The sequence below is a fragment of the Musca autumnalis genome, unplaced genomic scaffold (assembly GCF_047663935.1).
Source record: "Musca autumnalis isolate F117 unplaced genomic scaffold, ASM4766393v1 scaffold_1, whole genome shotgun sequence".
NCBI lineage: Eukaryota > Metazoa > Arthropoda > Insecta > Diptera > Muscidae > Musca > Musca autumnalis.
In genome coordinates, this window is record NW_027411644.1 from 190,702,766 (window position 1) to 190,730,111 (window position 27,346).

The following is a 27,346-nucleotide window of genomic DNA, read 5'->3' on the forward strand; positions in this document are numbered from 1 at the left end:
TTTAGTACTTTTCGTTCAGTTATAGTTCGAATTTCTAAAAACCTTTCTTTGTTACTCTTCATCAGTGACCCTCATTACAAATTTCAGGATTCCAGCTCAATCTGTTCATCCAAATCCAAATTGTACTAAATTTAGTACCATTTAGAACTTTTCGTGCACTTATAGTTCGAATTTCCAAAAACCTTTCTTTGTTACTCTCTATCCGTTACAGCTCTATCCGTTCACCCCAATCCAAATTGTACTAAATTTTAGTACCATTTAGTACTTTTCGTACCCTTATAGTTCGAATTTACAAAAACCTTTCAGTGTTACTCTTCATCAGTGACCCTCATTCCAAATGTCTGTATTCCAGCTCAATCCGTTCACCCAAATCAAAATTGTACTAAATTTAGTACTATTTAGTACTTTTCGTACCCTTATAGTTCGAATTTCCAAAAACCTTTCATTGTTACTCTCCATCATTGACCCTCATCCCAAATGTTTGTATTCCAGATCTATCCGTTCACCCAAATCCAAATTGTACTAAATTTAGTACCATTTAGTACTTTTCGTGCACTTATAGTTCGAATTTCCAAAAACCTTTTTTGTTACTCTCCACAATTGACCCTAATTTCAAATTTCAGGATTCCAGCTCTATCCGTTCACACAAATCCAAATTGTACTAAATTTAGTGCCATTTAGTACTTTTCGTACCCTTGTAGTTCGAATTTCCAAAAACGCTTTGGTACATCTTTCTAACTCTCCATCAGTGACCTTCATTCCAAATTTCAGAGTTCTAGCTCTACGCGTTCGCGTAATGCAAAGGGTACCATATTTAGTACCTTCTGGTACTTTTCGTACCCTTCCAGTTTGAATTTCGAAAAATCCAGCCTTATCTCACACCTACACACCAACAGCAACCCACACTAAAAATTTCAAGTTTCTAGCTTCAGCCAGGGATGCCAGATAAGTTTGGTCGAAAATCGGCACTTTTCGGGTGCCAAAATCGGCAAAATCGGCAAAAATTTTTCGAAATCGGCAAAAAATCGGCAAATTAAAAAACATTTATTTCAGTTCAAATTATCGCTTTATTTAATAAGCATAAGTTAAAAACATAACATTTTAAGTACAATAAATAATTAAAAATGCATAAAACAAGTCAAAAATTCAAAATATGTATGAATATAAATGGTTTTACCATATACATATGTAGTATATATTTATAAGTACGTGAGATCAATATATTTTCAATTCAGTCAAGCTAAACAAAACTTATACAAATATTGTCTTAAGAGGTTAATTAATAAGGTGATTGTTTCTGTATTGGAATTTTGAAATGTTGCTTTGCAATTAAATTCAATTTCTTTAATAAATATTTGAATTAAAGTTTCGAAACAAATCATTTTTAATGACAACATCTGGCATCCCTGGCTTCAGCCGTTTCGACACTGGCACGACGTGTGTTGTTTTTGCTGTAAAGCAGACCAACCAAATTTTGGTGTGTGCATTCGTCGAAATTCGACGACACATACAAGTGGAAGAGGTTTGAATTGTTTTCGCAGACACTTTCGTCGGAGTTGTATGAGGTTGCCAAGGAAAAACTTCTCATTGAACTTTTTTCTTTGCTTACCTTTATACTTCGAGCTGACGATTGATGTTTGGGTATAAAAAGTTTCTTGTTGAAGAAGTTATTGAAAAATAACTTCGGTGGAGAATATCCACAAACAAGAAACAAGGGAACTGATGAGATCCAGAGGCGTGGATCGAAACTATAGTATTCCCTGCCTTACCCCTTGGCGAACAATGCCAAATCTTTTCTACTAATAAAATAGTTGTTTTAAAATATTAAAACAACAACAATGGGATTAAGCCAGACTATTTTCAAAAAACAAAATTATAAGTTTTAATTATTTCATATTTATAAATTTAATATTTTTCATTAAAGAGTCTACCAAATGTAACCACGGTGCTCTTGAATCAAATTTAAATGGAAGGTGCTTACACCTGGGAAGTTTTTGCGGATTCTGAAACTACAATGTTCATAGGTGAGAAAAATCAAAAAACAAAACAAAAATCGCCGGAGCGCTTTTTAAATAAATCGCGATTCATGTTGACATTTTTAGGGGTTGGTTAGGTTTTCACGATTTTGCTTAGAAACCGCAAGTCCTATCAACATGAGACTGAAAAAAGTGTTGTAGCTATGAAAATTTTCTACACGATTGACCTTTACGGTATTTCCGTAGGTTTTACCATTTTTGAGATAATGAAGTTCAAATTGGGACAATGCACTGACTGTATCGCCCCCTTATAAAACAATGTCATGACCTTAACTAACTTTTAATGAAAACCGCTTACACAGGGGACGTTTTTGTGAATTCTGAAACAGCAATGTTCATAGATGAGAAAAATCCAAAAACAAGAAAAAATAGCTGTAGGGATTTTTAAATAAATCGCGGTCAAAATTCATATTTTTAGGTGTTTTTTAGGTTTTCGCGACTTTGCTTGGAAATCGCAATTCCAATCAATATGGAGCTAGAGAAAATGTGTTAGCTGTGAAAATTCTCTACAGGATTGACGTTTATGATTTGTTCTCAGGCTGTACTATTTTTGAGATAAAGAAGCTCAGTTTACATTTTTAGGTTTTTTGTTAGGGTTTCGAGATTTTGCTTGAATACGGCAAGTCTTATCGGCATGGGACCTGAGAAAATCTTATATCTGTGAAAATTCTCTACAAGACTGGCTTATGTAATTTTTCCTAGGCTGTACCATTTTTTTAGATATATAAGTTTAAGTTGGGAAATTGCAGTCATGACATTGTTTTATAAGGAGACGATACAGAATTGAATTGAATTTGAATTGTCCCAATTTCAACTACTATATCTCAAAAGTTGTAAAACCTACGAAAATATCATTAAGTCAATCTTGTAGAGAATTTCGATAGCTACAACCCAAACAACACCTAAAAATGTCAATTTGAATCGCGATGCATTTAAAAAGCCCTCCGGCGATTTTTTTTTTTTTTGTTTTTTGATTTTTCTCATCTATGAACATTGTAATTTCAGAATCCGCAAAAACTTCTTAGGTGTAAGCACCTTCCAATTAAATTTGATTCAAGAGCACCGTGTAACTCTATATGGACAATTATTTTCCACTGAGAATACTAAGTGCAAAATGAAACATTAGAAAAACCTGAACTCGGAAGGTACCGCAGTATGGGGCTACATCAAATATGGGACCTATTCTAGAATAAAACAAGTAAGAGAGTGCTATTTACATGTCATACCCTACTACACTACTCCTGGACACCTTTATGGACATTCCCAAGATTTGCCTACATACAGGTTTCTTTAATAAAGTAAAAATTGTGGAAAGAGAAAATAGCAAAAGACCTTTAGAAATCACTTTTGAGCACTTTTACCGAATCGAATCAAAGAAAAATCGACCTGTATTTCGAAGTACGTATTACATTACTTTTGATCAAAGGTAGCATAAAAACTTTAGAACCTCGTCTATCATTGTAATTTGCATCAATTTAAAAACAGGGAATTTTTCTATCATGATTTCAAAAGTTATCTATCATGAATGCAATATTTTGTAGCATGGAAGGTAAATGTAGTTCTTTACAAACAAACCAAAAGAATAATGGAACCCTCTTATATGTTAGCCAGTAGTTTCGTTATCTAACCGCTACATTGATGTATTTTGCACTAAGGGGAGAAGGAAGAGATGGGTTTCAAGTTTTGTTTTCGTGATTATTTTGTTTTCGGAGTATTTCCCCCAAAAATTAAAATATTGACAAACAAATTTAATCAGTATATTTTTCAAAATTGTTAGCATATTCCTTGACCAAAACTCTCACCACGTCCAAAATTTTGTCAGCATTGAACTATTACTGCGACCTCTAGTGTGACTAGGGTTACACAACACACAATTAAAACTAAGGTCGTATCTCTGCTATCTGATCACATATGTACATCAATATGTCTTTCAGGAATATAGATATAAGATAAAAATTGAAAATTTGACAAATTTTTACCAAAAGTTTCGGTCCATTTTACCCGCTAAATAAAATCTGATCATCCTGCTAAATTGCAATCTACTTCTCTATCATAAACTGAAACCTTATATAAAATTTCCCGCTGATAAGTCTGTTATTGCGACCTACAAAGCAGCTACAAATCGGACAAAAATTGGTTTTTGGTCCATTTCACCCCCTAAATATTTCCCGATCTGCACCAATAACTAACTATAGGGCTCTATTCTGGTCGGAACTCGGCCAACTGGAGTTTGATTACAATTTTTAATGGACGAATATGAATTTTGGTATACCACATGGGGTGTCTACGACGAATATTTCGCGGTTTTAGATGTATTTTTAGCAAAACATAATACCCATCCCAAATTGTGAAGTAGGGTATAATTAGTAATGTGGTTAACATACACCGAAAACCTAAATAACAAATTACATCCAATTTAGTCGTAAAATTGTATGTTCAAATATTTCGAAAATCGACTTTTCACCGCTTTTGATTATACGTTTTTGGACACATTTAAAAAAATGTTCAACTAAATAGTTAAAAATATTTTCTTAAAGCATTTAAACTCTATATTTAGATACGACAAAATGCAAATATAAATGCTTTGAAATAAATTGATTTCGCAATATTTGACACATGTGTCTGGGTATTACATATTTTAGTTTGATAATCGTTTTTAGTAGCTCGGTTGACATCTTTATTATAAATTAGTTAATTATTAACATAATTTAAACATTTAATCAATGAATGTAGGCATATTTTAGCAATAGCCTTAAATCAAATGGTTGATTTGAATAGAATGTAACAAAAGAAATGAAACACAATGACTTCGACAGGCCTATTATGTTTTACTGCATTAGTTTGTAACGTGCAAAAGTAGGCGAAAGATGGAGAGCTATAATAGTTTGCATGTTTATATAGTTGAAACTTTAAAAACATGCGAACTATTATAGTGTGACATTAAATGTGACTATCTGACTTAGCTGTAATTTGACATTTCGTTTTCTATATGAACCAGATTGCTAACATTGGCTTTGTAATATCCCCCATATAAAGGTAGCTGCCGATTTCAGGTTTTGGCCACCTTTTCCACACGAACTAACTGTAAATTGGAAAATATTTTGATGTAGGCTTTTCTAATTCTCTAGGGAATGAAAATGTAAATATATAGGGATTTCTGAGCGAAATCGGACACTTGTTCAAAATGAGACTTTTTATTTCCCTTATTTTTTGCTGTGGTGTTGCTGTTCATCAGCAAAATATTTTAGTATTTTTTCAGATTTTTTTGACTAAAGGTTTCAGAGATATCGCGCCTTGAAATAGTCGAAGTCTGTAAAAACTATATGCAAAGAAATACCCATAACATTTTGAATATAGGTCCAAATAAAAAACTTATTTCTATAATTTTTGTTGTTTTATCACATCAATATAAATAAAAATCAAATGTCGTTCGTTTTTAATGGCATCAGTTGAGAACGGTTGGACCGATATGGATAATTCTTTTTCTGAAATGTTCGTCATAACTCAATTTAGGTTTTTATGCAAAGAAAATTCGACCACGCCCACACAAAACACACAAAACTACTGAACTGATTTTCCTGAAATTGTCATGGAATATACATGGATGGCTCCGCGGTGAAAATAGGCTACGAATTTAGTTTCGGAGGGTCGGGAAACTTTCCCTATACCCATTTTTTAAAAATGCTTTATTTAAAATAATTACGATTGTATCGGATTGGAAATTAATTTGCGAGACAATTGTGGTTGTGTCTCCCACCTTACTTACCTTTTTAGGACCCAAAGACTTGAACACGCACACTTTTTAAAATATGTTACATCTACAAAACTACTGAATCGATTTTCCTAAAATTTTCAGGGAATGTACAGGGATGACCTCCGGTGGAAATAGGAGGCATATTTTCTTGAATTTCGAAGGGGGCGGGGTACTTCCCTTTGACATATTTAACCCTGCTACTACGTTAGAAAAAAATTACATATGTATGTTATATTTGGGCCATATTTTGAACCCCACTTTTTTATTGATAAATTTTAAATGCGTACTTTTAAAAGTTTTTAAGGCTTGTGATATTTTCAATAGGTCGTTATTAGTGTAATTGTTCGATGGTGAGACGGACATATCATTTTTGTGCAAGTTATAAGCTCAGTGTTTTATCGCTATGAATTTTGGCGCAGACATAAACGGATTTGGGTTCGTAGTCATTGAATGCAACATTTATAATTGTAAGTGCCAATCTTTTCCTTTTGTTTGTGTTCTTGTCATGTAAAACATGAGGGAAGTGTAAGTCTAATTCAAAACAACTTTTCATGTGGATACATTATATACGTATTTTATTATATACGGGGTCATAAAATGACCCTAACATGTTATGTGTAGACACATGCCGTAAAAAGACTTCTAAGCATGCAATATCGATGAAAGTAATCGAAATCATTATATCGCAAAAATTCAACATTTTTGAGTATTAAAAACTTTTAATTACACTCTACCAGTAGTGAACACGGTGATGATAAATGCGATTTGTGTCATCAAATGACCCCAACGTTGTAGCAGGGTCAAAAAAAAAAAAAAACGCAATATCTTTAGTCGGAGTTTACACACAAATTTCACGGGAAAGTAAATTGAGTTTTTTGGACAGAGCGGAGAGGAAAGAAGCTCCTCAATAATCTTTCCTAGCCCCTATTGCCAAAAACTTAATTTACTTTCCCGAAAAATTTGTGTGTCTAAACTCCTACTTACGAAAAAAATCAAATACCGTTATAACACAACGTTGGTTTTTATGAAAAGAAAATTTTACCGCGCCAACTTTTTTCAATTTTCATTTCAATTTAAATTTTCAATTTATAGTTTTACTCCGGGATGTCAAGTTGGTGGTTTTCCCGCTACTTGTGGTGGTTTTTGGCGTACAAAAACACTTTTTAGGAGTTGTAGTGATTTTTAATTTTAACAAGTAAAAAAGTATCAGTCGGCTTTGCCGACAGAGAAATACCCTCAGCCTGTGCAAATGGAAATACTTTTTTTCACAATAAACTTATGTATTTAGGGGGCTTCAAAATTTTGGTCTCGCATGAACCGACAAAAATGTTGATTAGGATTAAAGTTCAAAATTTTGCTGAAAAGGTACTTAAAGGAATGGATCGACATAGACCATGGGGGTGCCATAGGGGGTTTTTACACCCTTCGGGTTGTTTTCTCAAGAAGTATGGACTTGTCCCTGAAACAACTTTTACCATCGTAATTGAGGCAGCGAATGTAAGTTGCTTCAACAGAAATCAAAGTGATTCAATAGCAGGTCTTAAAGTGAACTTATACAAAATTTTGTGTGGGAGGTACGGGATGGAGTGGACAAATATAGTCCATATTCGAACCTGATCTATATCTGGTAGATATTATGAGAATGTGTAAAGTATGGACCAAATCGGTCACTCCCATCAAGAGTTATCGTGCCCACAATTTTTCCGAATATTTTTGAACTTTTGTGGCGTAGGTACCTGAAAGAGTGGACCGATATGGCTTATCTACGAACTTAAACTAAGTTTGGAAAAAATATTACGAAGGCCAAATTTTGGCCGGAACCGGCATTTACGTTCGAGAATTATCTTGCGCTTCCACCCATAAACATGGTGTCATAGGGTTTGTTCTTCCACTTTCAGGCATTTTTTCAGGAAGTATGGACTTGCCCCTGTGGAAAATTGTACCTTCGTATAGAGGACAGTGAATACAAGATGTTACAACAAAAGCCAAGTCGATTCGAGAGCAGGTCCTAAACTGAACTTTTCCTGAAATTTTGTGTAGGAGGTACTTGAAGGAGTATACCGATTGAGTCCATATTGGAACCTCATCTAAGTCTGGTAGAAATTTCATAATGTGCAAAGTATGGACAAAATCGGTTACTCCCTTCAAGAGTTATCGTACACACAAATTTTCCGAACATTTTCGAACTCTTGTGGGGGAGGTACCGGAAGGAGTGGACCGATATAATCCATCTTTGAACTTGAACTAAGTTTGGACAAAATATTACGAAAGCCAAATTTTGGACCGAATCGGCAGATCCATTCGAGAGTTATCTTGCCCTCCAACCACTACACACGGTGTCATAGAGTTTTTTGTAACTTTCAGGCTATTTTCTCAGGAAGTATGGACTTGCCCCTAATGAAAAGTATAGAGGACAGCGAATACAACTTGCGTAAACAAAAATCAAAGCGATTGGAGACCAGGTCCTAAACTGAACATTTCCGAAATTTTGTGTGGGAGGTACCCGAAGGAGTGGACCGATTGAGTCCATATTCGAACCTCATCTAAGTTTGGTAGAAATTACACGATGTGCAAAGTATGGACCAAATCGGTTATTCCCTACAAGAGTTATCGTGCGCACAAGTTTTGCGAAAATTTTTGAACATTTGTGGGGGAGGTACCTGAAGGAGTGGACCTACATGGCCCATCTTCGAACTTAAATCGAATATGGACAAAATATTTCGATACCCAAAATTTAAACCGAATCGATTTATCCGTTCGAGAATTATCGTGCGCACCAGCCAGACAGACGGACAGACAGACAGACGGACATTGCTAGATCTACTCAAAATTGTCTGAAACGGATATAGTACAAACATACTTGGGGTCTAAAACCATTATTTCGATGAGGCACATTTTTGGTCGTATCAAAGTGTAAATACCCTCTTTAGCCTAAAGGCTGAGGGTATAAAAAATGGCCTCTCTAACATATGTCCCAAACATATTTTGCACCAACCATATATTTGTTTGCAAGCAGTCCCAAACATAACAACGCCTTTCATAAAGCAAAAAAAAATAATGGTTTTTCTGAGAGATTAAAAAAAATAATAATAACAATTGTTTTACATATTTCACAGATCGTGTTGACGAATTTGTTGTTCTCCACAGTTTGTTTTTCCACCAAGTCGCGCATTTACCACAGCATAAGATGATATTAAAACCTTTAATTGAAATTTGTAGTAGATAAACGTTTATAGGATTTGGATATTTCATGAATTAACTCTGTATTGTCAACATCTTTCAATAATAAAAACAAATTCTGGTCTAATGCTGGTAAAGAAATCAGAAGTTCATACGATAGTTCATCTGACTTCGGACCAAATTCGGTCCGAAAGTCGGCAAACCCATTCGAATTTCATAAGATTTTACTTCCGAATTCGGACCGATATCTGTCAGAAAGTCGGTCAAAAAATCAGAAATTTATACGATAGTTCATCAGAGTTCGGACCGAATTCGATCCGAAAGTCGGCTAAAACATCCGATTTTCATCCGAAGTTCTGTCAGAGAACACGTCAACCACGCCATATGACTTTCGGTCAGAGTTCGGAACGAATTCGGATCGGAACTCGGACGTTTCATCCGACTTTCGGACCGAATTCTGACGTTTCTTTCGATTTTGGTTTGCTGGGAATGTTATCGTGAGACGATGGTGGGGGTTGTGTTGTGGTTTGTTGATACATTGTCAATGTGATGGTGAGACGATGCGACCGATGAAAATGTAGGGAATAACAGCCCAGCAAACCAATCCTACCGACATCGTAACGAAATCGGAACAATGCACATGCATACAGCTCTTTATTATAAACTAGCATTTCGCAGCCGCGAGAGCCCTGTTGTTACTCTCTTTGACCAAAATCCTCTCCATCCATAAAAAATATGTTCTAACAAAAAAAATGTTGGTACCCAAACATATTAAATTGAGATATGTTACAAAATGTTGCAAACATATATTTGTTTGGACACAAACAAATTATGTTTGGATCTAAACATATATTTGTTTGCAATCAGTCCCAAACAAATATTTGTTTGTATCTAAACATATTTCTAACATATATTTTTCTACGTGTACAGTAGCGATCTTGGCTGTTTTAGGTAGCGATTGTAGCGATTTTTACGCAACATTGTTTATTGTCATCACTTTTCAAGCAAACGAAAAACAGTATATTGTGCAGCGAGTGAAATATTCATACATTTAGAAGCCAGAATTGGGATATTTTATTGAAGAAATGGATAAAAACATGTATGTGTGATTTTTTAAATTTCGCTCTTTCTGTGTAACAAACAGTTAATAATTTCTGCAATTTTTACTCATTTTCGTAGTGTTTTTGGTCTTAGCCAGTAGAGATTTGTGGTGATTTTTAACACAACTTTTTTATAACGATTTTTACCTCAGAACAGTTGGCATCCCTGGTTTTTCTGCAAAAACTACTGAACCTATTTTCCTAAAATTGTCAGGGAATGTAAAGGGATGGCCCCCGAAAACAGCCTACATATTTTATTGAATTCCAGAGTGGGCGGCGTACCTCCCATATGCGATATTTTTAAAACACGCTATACTTGCTAAAATTACGCATGTATCGGTTTAACAATTAAGGGATTAATCTACAACGTAGGACTTCCGACCGCGCCTGTTTTTTTAATGTTATATCTTCAATACTACTGAACCGATTTCCATCAAATTTGCAGCAAAAACTCAATGTTTGCCATTGTTATTTATATTTATATATGTATAAGCCAAACTTACGATTATATCGGTTTCAGCATAAATTTTAGGAGGCAATGGGGTTGCGTGTATACTAGGTACATATTTGGAGCCAAAATAACTGACCGCGCCCACTTTTTTAAATATGTTATTTATTGAAAACCGATGACAACGCCCACTCTTTTCAATACATTTTTTATTTTTATACCTAATTTCATGCAATTTTCAAGGTGATGGTATAATGCGGTGTAATAATGAGGCTAAAATCTTCAAAATACCGATAATCGGGAGTTACCGTTATATGGAGGCTATATCAAAACGTGGGCCTAAGCCCAAATTCTCTGTTGGAATGTTTGATACCTCTGCCGAAGACTAACCACAACATTTGAATACTTTCGGTTGGTCATTGTGTCCAAAACATTCAAAATACCGAAAATCGGAAGGTACGGTTCTATGGGGACTATATCAAAACGTGAACCGATCAACCCAAATTTTTGTCCTGAAGATTGTAAGTCAATAATAGGTACGTGTACCAAAATTGATGCACCTACGACAACTCCTTCTATTTTTGGCCACTGTTAATATGAACTCGCGACATTGTGCTATGTGGGGAGGGTATTATAAGTTGGTTTTGGCCAAAAAGTTTGTAACGCATCGAAATAATGGTCGTAGACCCATACTTATATATACCAAAATGAATGTCTCGTCGAGCCGAGTCGATGTGGCTATGTGTGTTCGTCTGTCTGTCCATCTAAACCTTGTAATAACGCTACAGGTCGCAATTTTGATCGGATCGTCATCAAATTGTGGATGTTGATGGGGGTCCCAGAAGGGAAGAAGCCTATTGATTTTGATGATGGTCGGATAATACTTAGATGTCCGAATATGCAAAAATCTTATTTGGAGAGAAAGTCATCGTTCTTTTCCAAAGCGAATATCTCAGCTTCTATAAGGGTATACCAAAGGCAAAACATGACACTGAAAGTAGAAAATATCACCTTTCTAACGATGTGAAGTAGATTATCGTAGATGGAGGAGGAGGTCGCAAATAAAACCCAACTTTTCGGTTTTGCGATTTTAACTATAATGACGAATATAACAACTTTGGTTGTGGACTTTCCAAAAACAATGCCTGACCAAGAAAGGAGAAAATCCCATATTTACAACTGTGCGAAGTAGGTAGGTTTAAATTTTTTGTAATCACGCTACAGTCGGAATTTTGATCGGATAATCACGAAATGGACGTTTTGGACGTTGATGGGAGTCTCACAGAGGAAGAAGCCTATTGATTTTGGTGAAGCTCAGATAATTTTCAGGAGTCGGAGCGGGTAAACAAATTATGTGGAGAATATTCAAAGTTTTATTCATATGCGAATATCTCCGCTTCCAGTTAGGTAACTAAAAGGAAAGCTCGTCAATGGAAGAAGAAAAGTTCTCCTTTACATTGATGCAAACTAGATTGGCGTACGTGTTCAAAAGATGGAGATATTGGAAAAGTCGGTAATGAATTCCATTTTTTAATCACGCTATAGTTTGAAATTTTAATCGAATCGTCACGAAATTTTGGGATGTTCGGATAATATGCAAAAATGTATCTGGAGAAAAATTCAATGTTGTATTCTTTTGCGAATATCTCGGCTTCTAGTAGGGTATTCCAACGGCAAAGTCAATGTATGTAAGAAGAAAATATCGTCTTTATATTGATGCAAAGTAGGTTGGTGAAGTTGGTCAAACAAGGGAGATATCACAATAGTCCGTAATGCATCCAATTTTCCATCTTCTTTTGTAATTACGCTACATGTCGCAATTTTTATCGGCCGTCACGAAATATTTGTGGTCTAAGGGGGTTCCAGAGAGGAAGAAGCATATTGAATTTGGTGATAGTCTGAAAATATTCCCTAAAATAAATGTTTAGCAGTGAAAAGCTTATGCACAGAGGTAGTGGTGTAGGGTATTACACAGTCGGACCCGTCCCGACTATAGCCTTTGCTCACTTGCTTTTGCTGCGGTGATGTGGCTCATCAGCAAAACATTTTAGTATATATTCAGATTTTTTGACTAAAAGCTCCAGAGATATCGCGCCTTGAAGAAAGTCAAAGTCTGTAAAAACTATATGCAAAGAAATATTCATAACTTCTTTAATATTGGTCCAAAAAGAAAAAATCTTTTTTTTTTTTGTATTTGTTATTTTTATTAGCTATCCAAGAAAAAATAGAAACAAATTTTGAACAGTGTGTTTGGATGCAATTTTCGCGATTTAATATTTAAAACCAATTTTTATTAATAATTGTACTCTTCGATTTTCTTAAAGTTTTTTTTTGTATTAAACTAAGTTTATTTGCAAAAATGTTAAGTCTTATTTGGTAGTGGGATTCGAATAATTACTATTTTTTCTAAATTTTTCAATACAGTTTTTCCTATATACAAATGTGCAAAATATGTTGCTTCACAAAAAAATACATTGCATTTATTAGCATTTGTTTTGTTGTTTTATTTAGTAATTTATCTTAAACATCTTAAAAACTCCTTCATTTTGCAATTTTATGATTGGTTTAGCAATTAGTGTTTTGTGTTTTGTGCCCGCGATAACCATTGCATATTTTAAATTCAAATACTCTTTCGTATTAAAATAATCATCTGAAGAAAATATCACTTTAATAGTTGGTAGATTACTTAGCCCTGATGCCCAGTCATATAATTCCCGAGTTGTAATATTTTGATAATCAGTTTAGTTAGTTTATGGTCCTGCTGGTACAATAATTGCAAATTCCATTTTTAAGATGTTTAAAATAATTTTCTAAATAAGAAAACAAAATAAATGTTAAAAAATTATTTTTTTAATATTTTGGTAAAATAACAAATGTTTTACTTTCACATTGGTATAAAGGAAAAATTGTATTGATATATTTAAAAAATTAAGAAAAAAAATAATTATTCGTATCCCGCTACCAAATAGGACTTAACATGTTTGTAAAATCGTAGTTTAATACAAAAAAAATTATAGAAAATCGAAGAGTACAATCAGTGGTAAAAATTGATTTTAAATATTAAATCGCGAAAATTACATCCAAGTCCACTGTGCAAAAATTTACCAACAGATTTTGTCTGTAACCTTTCTTTCTCTTATGGACTGTCGGATTTTTTCGCCCATTGATGCTGTTTAGTATTTATTATCATCTATGTCCACTGTCTTTATCCTTAAGCGATCTAATTGTAAAATTTAATAAAATGGTTAAGTGGAATTCCCTGCTGATGGACCGTTGAACCTCACCATACCTAACTGTCGTTTAAATCCTCCAAAAAGTATATGTAAATGCCGTAAGATTTTTGCTTAATTTTTTTTTTTTTAAATCCAGTGGAGCTTTTTTGAGTAGTCCAAATCAGACATTATACCCGTTTGCACTTACAAACTGGATTTAATAAACCCACTTGGTTTTAAACGCAGCAGCCCAACGCTTTTGTAAATATGTATTTGCTATCGAAAGCTTTACTATCGGTGTGTGTACTGAATAAAAAGCTACGTTACTTTAATGGTGTTGCCATCGAAAGAGAATTAATTGAATATAACTATAAATGACCTTCGCCTTAATAAGGCAAAAATATAAAATTTTTATTTCCTTTTTTATTTTTGCCTTATTAAGGCGAAGGTCATTTATAGTTATATTCAATTAATTCTCTTTCGAGTTGAGCTGTTTAGACCTAAGAGATACATTGAAAAACTAGAAGTCTACCGAAGTCCCACGCATCCAACCATTATGCTACGTTTCATGGGTGGTTAGGCCGATCTTCAGGCATATTAGGATGTTGTTTTTGTAGCAGACGAAGGCAAAGCTTTGTAACTAATATATATACACAATTCATTACATAAATGTATATGCGGAATTATGTCAGTTAATTGAAACTCCAAACTTTTCCAATAGTCCTGATTGGTAATCCCATTTTTCAATGTTCACAAAAACTATGTAAGTTTTATTCCTACGGCATTAGTACTTGCTCTTCTATATCAGAAGATTTTGATCATCAATTATTGTCTACGAATGTGTTGACAAGTTGATTTGTATCTATAATGTTTATTGGTCTATTCAGCAGGTATGTACCATAAATTTTATTAATAATGTCTCAGATTAAGTTCAGGTTGGCAGTGTATTACAAATTTTAACGTATATTAGTATTTGCTCCACAGCATCTAAAAACGTTGCAGTATATATAAATCACAAACATTTCCAGGTGAAAACTATGAAAAAATGCGAGAGGGTTCTTAATTTCACAGAAATCATTATTTGTTAGAATTAGTGTGTCCATTATTGCAAAAAACAGTCAACAATGGGGTTCATTGCCGTGTTTACCTTCCATTTTTGTAAAATGCAGTTAAATTAAATTTCCGAAGAAATTTTGAACGATCTTGAATATCTACGAAAGCTGCGCGTTTCTGTATCTTGTTTTGTAATGAACATATACTATAGCTATCAAAATATTGAAATATTCATGTTTAAGGAGCATCAGAAACTAATTCTGAAACCTAGAAGTATGCTGGAGTTGGACTGCGGGAGCCTTTAACATGCTAGCTAATCAGTCGGTGGGGGGGTCACGTCCATTCCTTCATAATCGCACTTTTATTTTACAATAATAATATTTGGACTCGCTATTTATTTATTCTTTACGTTAAAAGAGGAAGGTTACCACACAAAAAAAAAATCCCCAAAAACAGTAACTTCCAATTAGCACAAAACAAAATGCTCCATGTTGATTGATGTATGTTTGCAACTCCAAGCTGACATTGGGAGTGCATCGCCTCTTAACCCACCCTTCTCTTTGCCCTGTTGGCTTAAAATTTGTCAAGAACCCCATACTTTGAAAGCTAAAACGTTACCTAGGTTTTCATAACACTCGTCATCAAGAAAACTCAGAAAATCGCTTACAGATCCATAATATAAATTTGTTTATTCCAGATAAGTAACATTTCAATATAAGTTTGTAATTGTAATACTATTAAATGTGTAAATATATATTCATCTTATCATAATATTGATTTTAATAATAGGTGAAATTGATAAAGAATCGAACTAACAACAATGTCTATTCAAGTACAGTAATTATATTGAAATGGGGTATACATCCCCAATAATTCCCAAATCGATTTAAGAATCAAAACAAACCATAACAAGTAAAAAAGCATTAAGTTCGGCCGGGCCGAACTTTTCATACCCTCCACCATAAAATGGGCCTATGTTGACAGTTTTTGATGGGAGCCTTTAATGTCAAATAACTCCTAATTCGGTTAAAAAATGTTGCTAGAATCCTCAAAATATCGAAAATCGGTACATAACGTGGGAACTTCAAATGTCATTAACAGCTAGTTCGGAGGTATCTGGGCTATACGAAAATATGAACTTAAATGAACAATTTTTGTTGCCGAATTTTTGTTGACTTTAAAATTTCAAATTACAGAAAGTTCGTCCAAAAAATAAAGCTAAGGTACGGAAAATCGGGAGGTTTGTTTTGGGGCTATACAAAAACATGGACCTAAGTTCGGTTAAACATTTTAAGTAAAATCCTCAAAGTACCGAAAATAGGGAAGTATCGTTATATTGGGGCTATGTTGAAAATTGTTGATGCAGATGTGTGGTGACCACTACAACCTTCAAATGTCAAATTACAGTTAGTTCTGTTAAAATTTGTAGCTAAAATTGCCAAATTACTGAAAAATGGGTGGTACCGTTACATGGGAGCTATATCCGAACATGGACCTATGTTGACAACTTTTGATGGAGAGGTGTTGTGACCACTAAGAACTTCAAATGTCAAATTACTGCTTGTTCGGTTTAATATTGTAGCTAAAATCATCAAATTACTGAAAATCGGGAGGTACCGTTATATGGGGGCTTTCTTGACAATTTTTGGTGGAGAGGTGTGGTGACCACTAAGAATTTCAAATGTCAAATGTTCAAATTACAGATAATTCGGTTAAAACTTGTTGGTAAAATTCTCAAAATACCTGAAATCGCGCGGTAACGTTATGTGGGGGCTATTCCAAAACATGGACCTATGTCCACTAGTTATATAAGTTTATTGACATTTAAGAACCCTAAATGTCAATTGATAGATAAATCGGTCTGAAAATGTAGATAAAAACGTCAAAATGACGTAAATCGGGGGTACCGTTATATGGGGGCTATACCAAAACTTGAACCTAGGTCCACAACTTTTGTTATATAAGTTTAGTTACACTTAAGAACCCTAAATGTCAAATTATAGCTATATCGGTCTGAAAATGTAGCTAAAAACGTCAAAATACCGTAAATAGGGGGTACCGTTATATGGGGGCTATACCAAAACGTGGACCTACGTCCACAAGTTTTGTCACATAAGTTTACTGACATTTAAGAACTTCAAATGTCAAATTATAGCTAAGTCGGTCTGAAAATGTAGCTAAAGCCGTCAAAATACCGTAAATCGGGTGTACCGTTATATGGGGGCTATACCAATACGTGGACCTATGTCCACAACTTTTGTTATATAAGTTTAGTTACACTTAAGAACCCTAAATGTCAAATTATAGCTAAATCGGTCTGAAAATGTAGCTAAACCCGTCAAAATACCGTAAATCGGGGGGTACCGTTATATGGGGGCTATACCAATACGTGGACCTATGTCCACAACTTTTGTTATATAAGTTTATTGACTTTTGAGAACCCTAAATGTCAAATTATAGCTAAATCGGTCTGAAAATGTAGCTAAACCCGTCAAAATACCGCAAATCGGGGGGTACCGTTATATGGGGGCTATACCAAAACGTGGACCTATGTCCACAACTTCTAATTTATAAGTTTATTAACACTTAAGAACCCTAAATGTCAAATTATAGCTACATCGGTCTGATAATGTAGCTAAAAACGTCAAAATACCGTATATCGGGGGGTACCGTTATATGGGGGCTATACCAAAACGTGGACCTATGTCCACAACTTTTGTTATATAAGTTTATTAATACTTAAGAACCCTAAATTTCAAACTATAGCTAAATCGGTCTAAAAATGTAGCTAAAAACGTCAAAATACCGCAAATCGGGGGGTACCGTTATATGGGGGCTATACCAATACGTGGTCCTATGTCCACAACTTTTGTTATATAAGTTTATTGACTTTTGAGAACCCTAAATGTCAAATTATAGCTAAATCGGTCTAAAAATGTAGCTAAAAACGTCAAAATACCGTAAATCGGGGGGTACCGTTATATGGGGGCTATACCAAAACGTGGACCGATATAGCCCATCATCGAACTTGACCTGCCTGCAAACAAAAGACGCACTTTCCCAAAATTTCAGCGTCCTATCTCTATTTTTGTGGATGCTAGAGTGATTACCACAGACGGACGGACGGACGGACGGACGGACGGACGTGCTCAGATCGACTTAGAATTTTACCCTGATCAAGAATATATATACTTTATAGGGTCGCAAATGAGTATTTCAATGCGTTACAAACGGAAAAACAAACTTAATATACCCTCCATACTATGGTGGAGGGTATAAAAACTGGATTGCTATGAACTAGAATAAGCAATAAGTCTAGTGGTCAAAAAAAATGTTTAATCAAAACAAAGAATAAAAATGATTTTTTTTCCCTGCTAGGAAAGAAACACAAGATCTAATCACTGAAAATGACAAGAAGTGAAATAAATGATAATTACACCAACAATGTTTATAGGATCGTTTCAAATTCCATTATGTTCCTATAACAGTGTAATGCAATTATCCCCTTCTCTGTCCTATGCTTACTTGTTTCCCCCTGATTGGTTATTGGTAGGCAAAAACAATATGAAACATACAAAAGACTATGTAAAAACTTACCAACACGTCACTGGAGTTGAGAAGGCCTTTTCGAATTCCGTTTGCGTTTGGTTCAGCTTCTTAAAAATGATGATGATGATGCTGTAATGGTAATGATCATTGCCCTTGCCTACACAACAGAGGTAATAATTATGTTATGGATTTTAACACTATAACTCACTGCACTTATATACCTGATATTACTCACTTAATAATAAATATAAAGCGTTAATTGTGATACTAAAGTGAGTTATTCTATATTATGCAAAATTCCAGCATCAACAAATTATTATTATTATTATAATTTTTTTTTAATTTAAACACTGCTTTCTTGCTAGGCTAAATTTGAGGTTATGTTAATTTTCCTTGATCTTCATTACCACGATCTTATTTAATTCGTATGAAACATTTTTGTCTTGAATTTCACCAAGAATAATTCACTTTGGATCACTTTTAAACGTGTTTTAGATAACTCATAAGGAAAACTACTATATAAAGTCACACATTATTGAATATTTCATTTTTTTCTTTTAGGGTTTGTTAAAACGTTGCATCGATCTCGTTAAAAGAATTCTGACTGGATGATTATCTCCTTCTGTAACACTTCACACGTTGTTTTCTATTGTGCTGGCAGCCAGTACTGCTGTCTGTCGATTTTAAGTGGTAGTTTCACTCTTCGAATAGGTTGTTTGATATTGAATTTGTAATGGTGTTTGATAGTGTGCTGATCTTTGCAGAACTAATTTCGAATAATCTCATTTAATAAGAGATTACTCTAAATAGGTATGGGGTTTCACTAAGCACTCATCCAGAAATATGTATTAATTGATGGCATCAGTTGAATTCTTAGCCGTGGAACTTATCTTCATCAATGTAAAGGGTTTTTGTAAATTCTTCTGCTTCAGATAAAGCTGTACGCAGTTAATCAAATAATCCCAAGACTGATTGAAATTATTATATTTTATTTTGATAGATGTATTTTTTCTTGAATTTGAGGTACAGAAATCCAAATCGCTAAGGAAACAAAAGAAGATAAAAATGCTGTTGACTAATAATGGTAATAGAAGAAAACTAGCCAAGATATACCTTCTTTTACAGGATCAGCGATTTTTAAAGAAAATTTATAGGTTATTTGAGACTGTACTCAATCCGGTGTCCAAAACTTTGGGCAAAGAAATTGTAAAATTTGGTGAACTTTGGATTTTAATCTTACTCGTTGGACTTTTGAAAGTAAAAGAAAGATGAATGTGCATTTTGCTAACTCTTAGAGCCAATTTTTTGTATTGTCAAAGTTGCATTACATCGTATTAAAATAAATTTGCCTCTTGAAAATCATATGGCTGCAACCTTACCATATTTATTATGGCTTTGTCACCGCCCCATATCGCATGCGAGAAATTTTTATACTTAATGGAAATGGAAATATTGTTTGCCGTTAAATTTGAACGATAGATATTTTGGAGCAAATGGAAAAATGCATACTGGTCCATTACAGTTTATAGCCTTCCTTATAGAGGGGATCCAATATTTAAGATTATATATATCTTAACACGTGAATGTACGGGAATCACTTTTGAAATGTCCACGGAAAAAAAACAAATATTTTGAAAACTTCAAAAAAGCACTTCTTTCCCATTAAAACTGCGCAAAAACATAAGAGTTTTTGCATTTCTTAAAGAGTAAAATCTCATTATTGTTTTATAAAATGTTAAGAAAAAGAAATCATGGCATACTGACATACCGTTTGTTCGCACCACTCCATTATCTTAAATGAATCGAAAATCTATTTCTTAAAAAAATATGAAGCAAAAGTTCAACTTTTAAGTGCATTTCTAGGCTGTTTCGCGCAGTAAATCGCCAAACTGACTATTGCCCATAGTCAGTTACGGTGGGATACTTAGCTAATGATTACAATACAAATATAATGAGTTTTAAGTGCTTTCAAGTTTCCTTAAAGTTCTAAACTTCCCATATTTCGCACTGTGCAACATACAAAAATTAAATTTCATCCAATATCCTTTTCAAGGCTCTCTCTATATATTATCCGATCTTCACAAAAATATTTCTTCTTTATTTTATTTTTCTTATTTATTATTTTTCTTATGGATTCACCCCTTATTATAAAAGTTTAACCCGATTTCACATTTTATACCTTCCACCATAATATGGAGGAAATGTATAATTAACTTTGACATTCCATTTGTAACATGTCCAAATATTCTTCAAAGGTCCTTTAAAGTATATATATTCTTGATCAGCATAAAATTCCAAGTTCATACAACCATATCCGCTTGTCCGTACGCTTATGACATCGACATCATTAAGCGATCAGAACGAGCCGTAAGGCCATGTTTATATTATAGCCTTTTGCAGGGTTAACCTTTTTAGTGAGGATTTATATGATGTATACGCAAAGGAATTGACATTTAAAACCCAGTGGGTTTGTTAAATCCGGTTATATATAAACGTACTATAACGGTCACCTTTGACCTGGGCCTGGCAGTGAACGGCGATAAGACCAAGATTATGGTATCAACACGCAGGACCTCCAGTAGGCTAGGACCAACTGTAGATGTCAAAACCTACAAATTCGAAGTAATTAATGACTTTATTACCTTGGCACCACCATAAATAAAATAAACAACATCAGTTCCGAAATAAAGAGAAGAATAATATAGGTCAACAGATGCCACTTTGGACTACCTAAATATTTTAAAAACGAAACCAACTCTCGTCGAACAAAAACAAGAAAAAAAGTATCAGTCTGCTTTACCGACTGAGATATACCCTCAGCCTGTATATATTTTTTCCCATAAAAACGCATGTATGTATTTAGGGGTTTTTATAAATTTTGGGAATTTGAACCGACAAAAATGTTCATTAGGATTAGGGATCAAAAGTTTTGCGGAGGAGATACTAAAAGGAATGGATCTACATTGCCCATTATGGAAGTGGATCTTCAGCCACTACATATGGTGCCATATGTGGTTTTTACACACTTCGGGATGTTTACTCAAGAAGTATGGACTTGCCCCTGAAAAAACGTTTACCATCGTAATTGACGCAGAGAATGCAAGTTGCTTCAACAAAAATCAACATTGAAAAATGGGATTACCAAAGCAGGACTATAGGAAAAGTTTGGAGTTTCAATTAACTGACATAATTTCGCATATACATTTATCTAATGAAGTTCGATATATATACCAGTTACCAAGCTTTGCCTTCGTCTGCCACAAAAACAACATCCTAATACACCTGAAGATCGGATTTACCACCCGTGAAACGTAGTGTAATGGTTGGATGCGTGGGACTTCGGTAGACTCCTAATTTTTCAATGTATCTCTAAAAGGCCTAACAGCTCAACTCGAAAGAGAATTAATTAAAAAATCAAAGTGATTCGATAGCAGGTCTTAAAGTGAACTTATCCGAAATTTTGTGTGGGAGGTACCGGATGGATTGGACAAATATAGTCCATATTTGAACCTGATCTATATCTAGTAGATATATTACGATGTGTAAAGTATAGACCAAATCGGCCACTCCCTTTAAGAGTTACCGTATGAACAAATTTTCCGAACATTTTTGAACTTTTGTGGGGGAGGTACATGAAGGAGTGGACCGATATGGCTTATCTTCAAACTTAGACTATGTTTGGACAAAATATTACTAAGGCCAAGTTTTGGACCGAATCGGCAGATCCGTTCTAGAGTTATTTTGCGCTCCAACCACCTCACACGGTGTCATAGGGGTTTTTTTACAACTTTCAGGCTATTTTCTCAGGAAGTATGGACTTGCCTCTAATGAAACTTGTACCGTCGTATGGAGGGCAGTAAATACAAGTTGCTAAAACAAAAATCATAGTGATTCGAGAGATGGCCCCAAACTGAACTTTTCCGAAATTTTATGTGGGAGGTACTCGAAGGAGTGGACCGATTGAGGCCATATTGGAACATCATCTTCCTCTTGTAGAATGTTTACGATATACAAAGTATGGACCAAATCGGTTACTCCCTTCAAGAGTTATCGTGCGGACAATTTTTCCGAACATTTTTGAACATTTGTGGGGGAGGTACCTGAAGGAGTGAACCGATATGGCCCATCTTCGAACTTAAATCAAATCTGGACAAAATATTTCGATACCCAAAATTTGAACCGAATCTATTGATCCGTTCGAGAGTTATCGTGCGCAACAGCCAGCCAGACATAGAGACGGACAGACAGACAGACGGACGGACATTGCTAGATCTACTCAAAATTGTCTGAAACTGATATCGTACAAACATACTTGGGGTCTAAAACCATTATTTCAATGAGGCACATTTTTGGCCGTATCAAAGTGTAAATACCCTCTTTAGCCTAAAGGCTGAGGGTATAATTACACTCTACCAGACACTGATACCGTTCTTATGTATAGATCCAAAGCATGGGTACTTGCGAAAGCAGATGAGGCAAAAGGTGGTGTGTTTGAGGGAAAAATTCATCGAAAGACCTATGAACCAATATGCGTTGAAGGTGAATACTTTACTGTATGATCCACGAACTGTAACTGTCGATACAGTAAAACGTATCGAGCTACAACAATTGCTTTGGCTGTGCCATGTCAGCAGGATCGATAAAGATGCCCCCGCTAGTAAGGCATGTGAGTACGAACAAAATGACGGTCGAAGGAAAGACCAAGTTGAAGCTGATATCACATAATATGGCATCCAAATTTGGAGAAGTAAAACAGAAGATCAGTGAGTTTGGAAATCTATTCTTAGTTTGTCTCATAGAACAAAACGTTAGGGTTAGTATAAAAGCAATCTATGTATACGCAGAGAAAAAATAGTTTTTTAACTGGTGGTGGACAAAATTTTATTTTTGTTGGCACCAAATAATTTTTGTGGCGCACATATTGTTTTAAGGCGATAATGTATATGGCCAATTTTGATTCTGTTCACCATATAAAACAACAACAAATCACAAAATCTTGGAATATGGTAATATTTTCATAATTATCTGATGGTCAATCCAACCACAATCTGCTTAACTTTCTCATTTTGACATATGAAGTGTCAAAAACTAGGGTCCTTGCCCTATGCATTAGTTGTTCTGCCGCTGAGCAAAAAGTTTGTAAATTTTGTTTAATTTTCATTAAAACAAGTAAAAAAGTATCAGTCGGCTTTGCCGACAAAAATATACCCTCAGCCTGTGCAAAGTGAAACACTTTTTTCATAAAAAACTTATGTATTTATGGGGTTTCAAAATTTTGGTCGTATGAACCGACAAAAATGTTGATTACGATTAAAGTTCAAAAATTTTGCGGAAAAGGTACTTAAAGGAATGGACCGACATAGACCATGGGGGTGGCATAGGGGGTTTTTACACCCTTCGGGCTGTTTTCTCAAGAGGTATGGACCTGCCCCTGAAACAACTTTTACCATCGTAATTGAGGCAGCGAATATAAGTTGCTTCAACAAAAAATCAAAGTGATTCAATAGCAGGTCTTAAAGTGAACTTATCCAAAATATTGTGTGGGAGGTACCGGATGGAGTGGACAAATATAGTCCATATTCGAACCGGATCTGTATCTGGTAGATATCACTATGCAACACTCAAAATGCAAACAACTTCTAGTATTAATTTTTTGAAACTACATATTAAGACTACAAAAACGCTAGTTGGGTTTTGTCCTGTCAGATCCAGTTCGGATTTTATGACCTCATCTGAACCGGGCTAAATCTACACTTTTTTGCATTTATCAGGCCTTTATCTCAGAAACGAATAGGAATTTGGCCTTGCTGTCTTTAGCAATATTGTAGCCATAAACTAGTAGAATCTTATCTTTTGAAGAAACCACATAAAAAAACTTCATCTAGGGCATCAAAATCTATAAAATATAGAAAATTTTACATAATTGCTGAAATTCTGGTCAGTATCGGCTAAACTATTGGGAGTTGAACCAAGTAACCTTTTGCAAAAATCTTCCAAATAAAGTTCTCAACAATTCTTTAGAACATTCTGAAACTCTAAAATGCTTACTTCATGTTGTTTCAGCGGTATTTTGCATCATATCTTTTACAACAAGTATTTTAAACACAGTTCACACCAACAGTTTATTCTCGCATTTCGGATTTCACTACATTATTGACATTTTTATTAAATCGTCGTTGAGAAATGTACTGAAAACAACGGGACAGAGGCATTTTACAACAATGACATGTTCTGAAGAGTTATGTACTACGTTCCAGGGAATATTTTTCCAAAAGAAAATATTCAGAAAAAATTAACGGTTTTGGAGATACGGTGCGAAATGTGTAAAAATTGTGGTATTTTTGCATATATTTTGAAATTTGAGGCAATAAATGTAGTTTTTCGAGTTCATTATTTCTCCAAATATTGTTTTCTTGTCCTTATCTACAAATTTGCTTCAGAGGTCAGAAGAAGATTCGCATTGGTTTCAGAGATATAGCCCCGAATTTCTTTAAAAACTCAATATTTAACCATGTTTAGATGGGGCCATAAAATCCGAGCTGGATCTGACACAACAAAACCCAACTAGGGTTTCTTGGCGTTTGGGTCTGTACTTTCAAAAAATCTTCAGTTCGAATTGTTTGCACAAGATCACCTTAAAAATGTTGCACAGTGTATTAGGAGAATGTGTAAAGTATGGACCAAATCGGTCACTCCCATCAAGAGTTATCGTGTGCACGATCTTTCCGAACATTTTTGAACATTTGTGGGGTAGGTACCTGTGGGGTAGTAGACCGATATGGCTTATCTACGGACTTAAACTAAGTTTGGAAACAATATTGCGAGGGCCAAATTTTGGCCGGAATCGGCATATCCGTTCGAGTTATTTTACGCTTCCAGCCATAAACATGGTGTCATAGGGTTTGTTTTTCAACTTTCAGGCTATTTTCTCAGGAAGTATGGACTTGCCCCTGAGTAAACTTGTACTTTCGTAAAGGGGACAGTGAATACAAGATGTTACAACAAAAACCAAAGCGATTCGAGAGCAGGTCCTAAACTGAACTTTTTCTAAATTTTGTGTGGGAGGTACTCGAAGGAGTTTACCGATTGAGTCTATATTGGAACCTCATCTATTTCTGGTAGAAATTTCATAATGTGCAAAGTATGGACCAAATCGGTTACTTCCTTCAAGAATTATAGTACGCACAAATTTTCCCAACATTTTCGAACTTTGGTGGGGGAGGTACCGGAAGGAGTGGACCGATATAATCCATCTTTGAACTTGAACTAAGTTTGGACAAAATATTACGAAAGCCAAATTTTAGACCGAATCGGCAGATCCGTTCGAAAGTTGTCTTGAGCTCCAACCACTACACACGGTGTCATAGGGTTTTTTGTAACTTTCAGGCTATTTTCTCAGGAAGTATGGACTTGCCCCTAATGAAACTTACAGCGTCGTATAGAGGACAGTGAATACAACTTGCGTAAAAAAAATCAAAGCGATTCGAGACCTGGCCCTAAACTGAACTTTTCCGAAATTTTGTGTGGGAGGTACCCGAAGGAGTGAACCGATTGAGTCCATATTGGAACCTCATCTAAGTTTGGTAGAAATTACACGATGTGCAAAGTATGGACCAAATCGGTTATTCCCTGCAAGAGTGATCGTGGGCACAAGTTTTGCGACAATTTTTGAATATTTGTGGGGGAGGTACCTGAAGGAGTGGACCTATATGGCCCATCTTCGAACTTAAATTGAATCTGGACAAAATATTTCGATACCCAAAATATGAACCGAATCGATTGATCCGTTCGAGAGTTATCGTGCGCACCAGCCAGCCAGACAGACGGACAGACAGACAGACAGACAGACGGACGGACATTGCTAGATCGACTCAAAATGGTCTGAAACGGATATCGTACAAACATACTTGGGGTCTAAAACCATTATTTCGATGAGGCACATTTTTGGTCGTATCAAAGTGTAAATACCCTCTTTAGCCTAAAGGCTGAGGGTATAATGAAGGTATAAAAGTAGTAAAAACAGCATTCAAAACAAAGGATGAAATAGTTCGAGTTCTGTTGTTGTTTCATATCAAACGGAGATACAACAGAGAGAACTGCATAGTGTTTCTTATTGTTATAAAGTATAAGTGGATTTTATATTATACTTACTTATTCTATTATATCCATTTTGTTCTTAAAGAAATAACACTTTTATTTCAAATATATTGAAAAATATTTTAATGGGCAATTACAGGGATGGCTCCCGGTGAAAGTAGGCTGCATATTTTGTTTGATATTAAAAAAACGCTACATTTGTAGTAATAAAATTTACTAATTAATCTGGGTATTTCTTTTGGGCCTAAAGACCAGACCACGTCTACTTTAAAAAAATCCTAAATACTGAACCGATTTCCATGAAATTAGCAGCAAATGCTCAAGGTCTGCCGTGCCAATGTGTACTTTATGAATTTCAGAGGGGGTGGGGTACCTTCCCACGCATTTCTTTCAAACGCTATATGCATTGCGAAATTTATGATTTCATCGGTTTCAGCATTAGTTTTGCGAAACAATCGGGTTGTGTCTCCGACCTTAGGTACATATTTGGAACCAAAATACCGGACCATGCTCACTTTTTTTAAATTTGTTATGTCTTGAAATCTGATAACCAAGCCAAGGAAATTTTCAGAAAATATTCAAAATGCTATATATTTTCAGAAAATATTCAAAATGCTATATATTTGTTGATGAATTTCGGGGTCCTGTTGTTTTATAATCGCTATATTTGCTAAACTTATGAATGTATCGGCTTGCAAATTAATTTTCGAGGCAACAGTGGATGCACACCCTATCAAATGTTCTTTCTTGGTGCCCGAAGTCCCGACCACGGTCAGTTTTTAAGTATGTTATATGTCGGAAACTAGCGAACCTATTTTCACGAAGTTTTGTGGAATGTGCCGTGGGACATGTATTAAGAAAAGCGACATATTTACAAATTTCCTTAAATGGTGAAGTTCAACGGTCCATCAGCCATG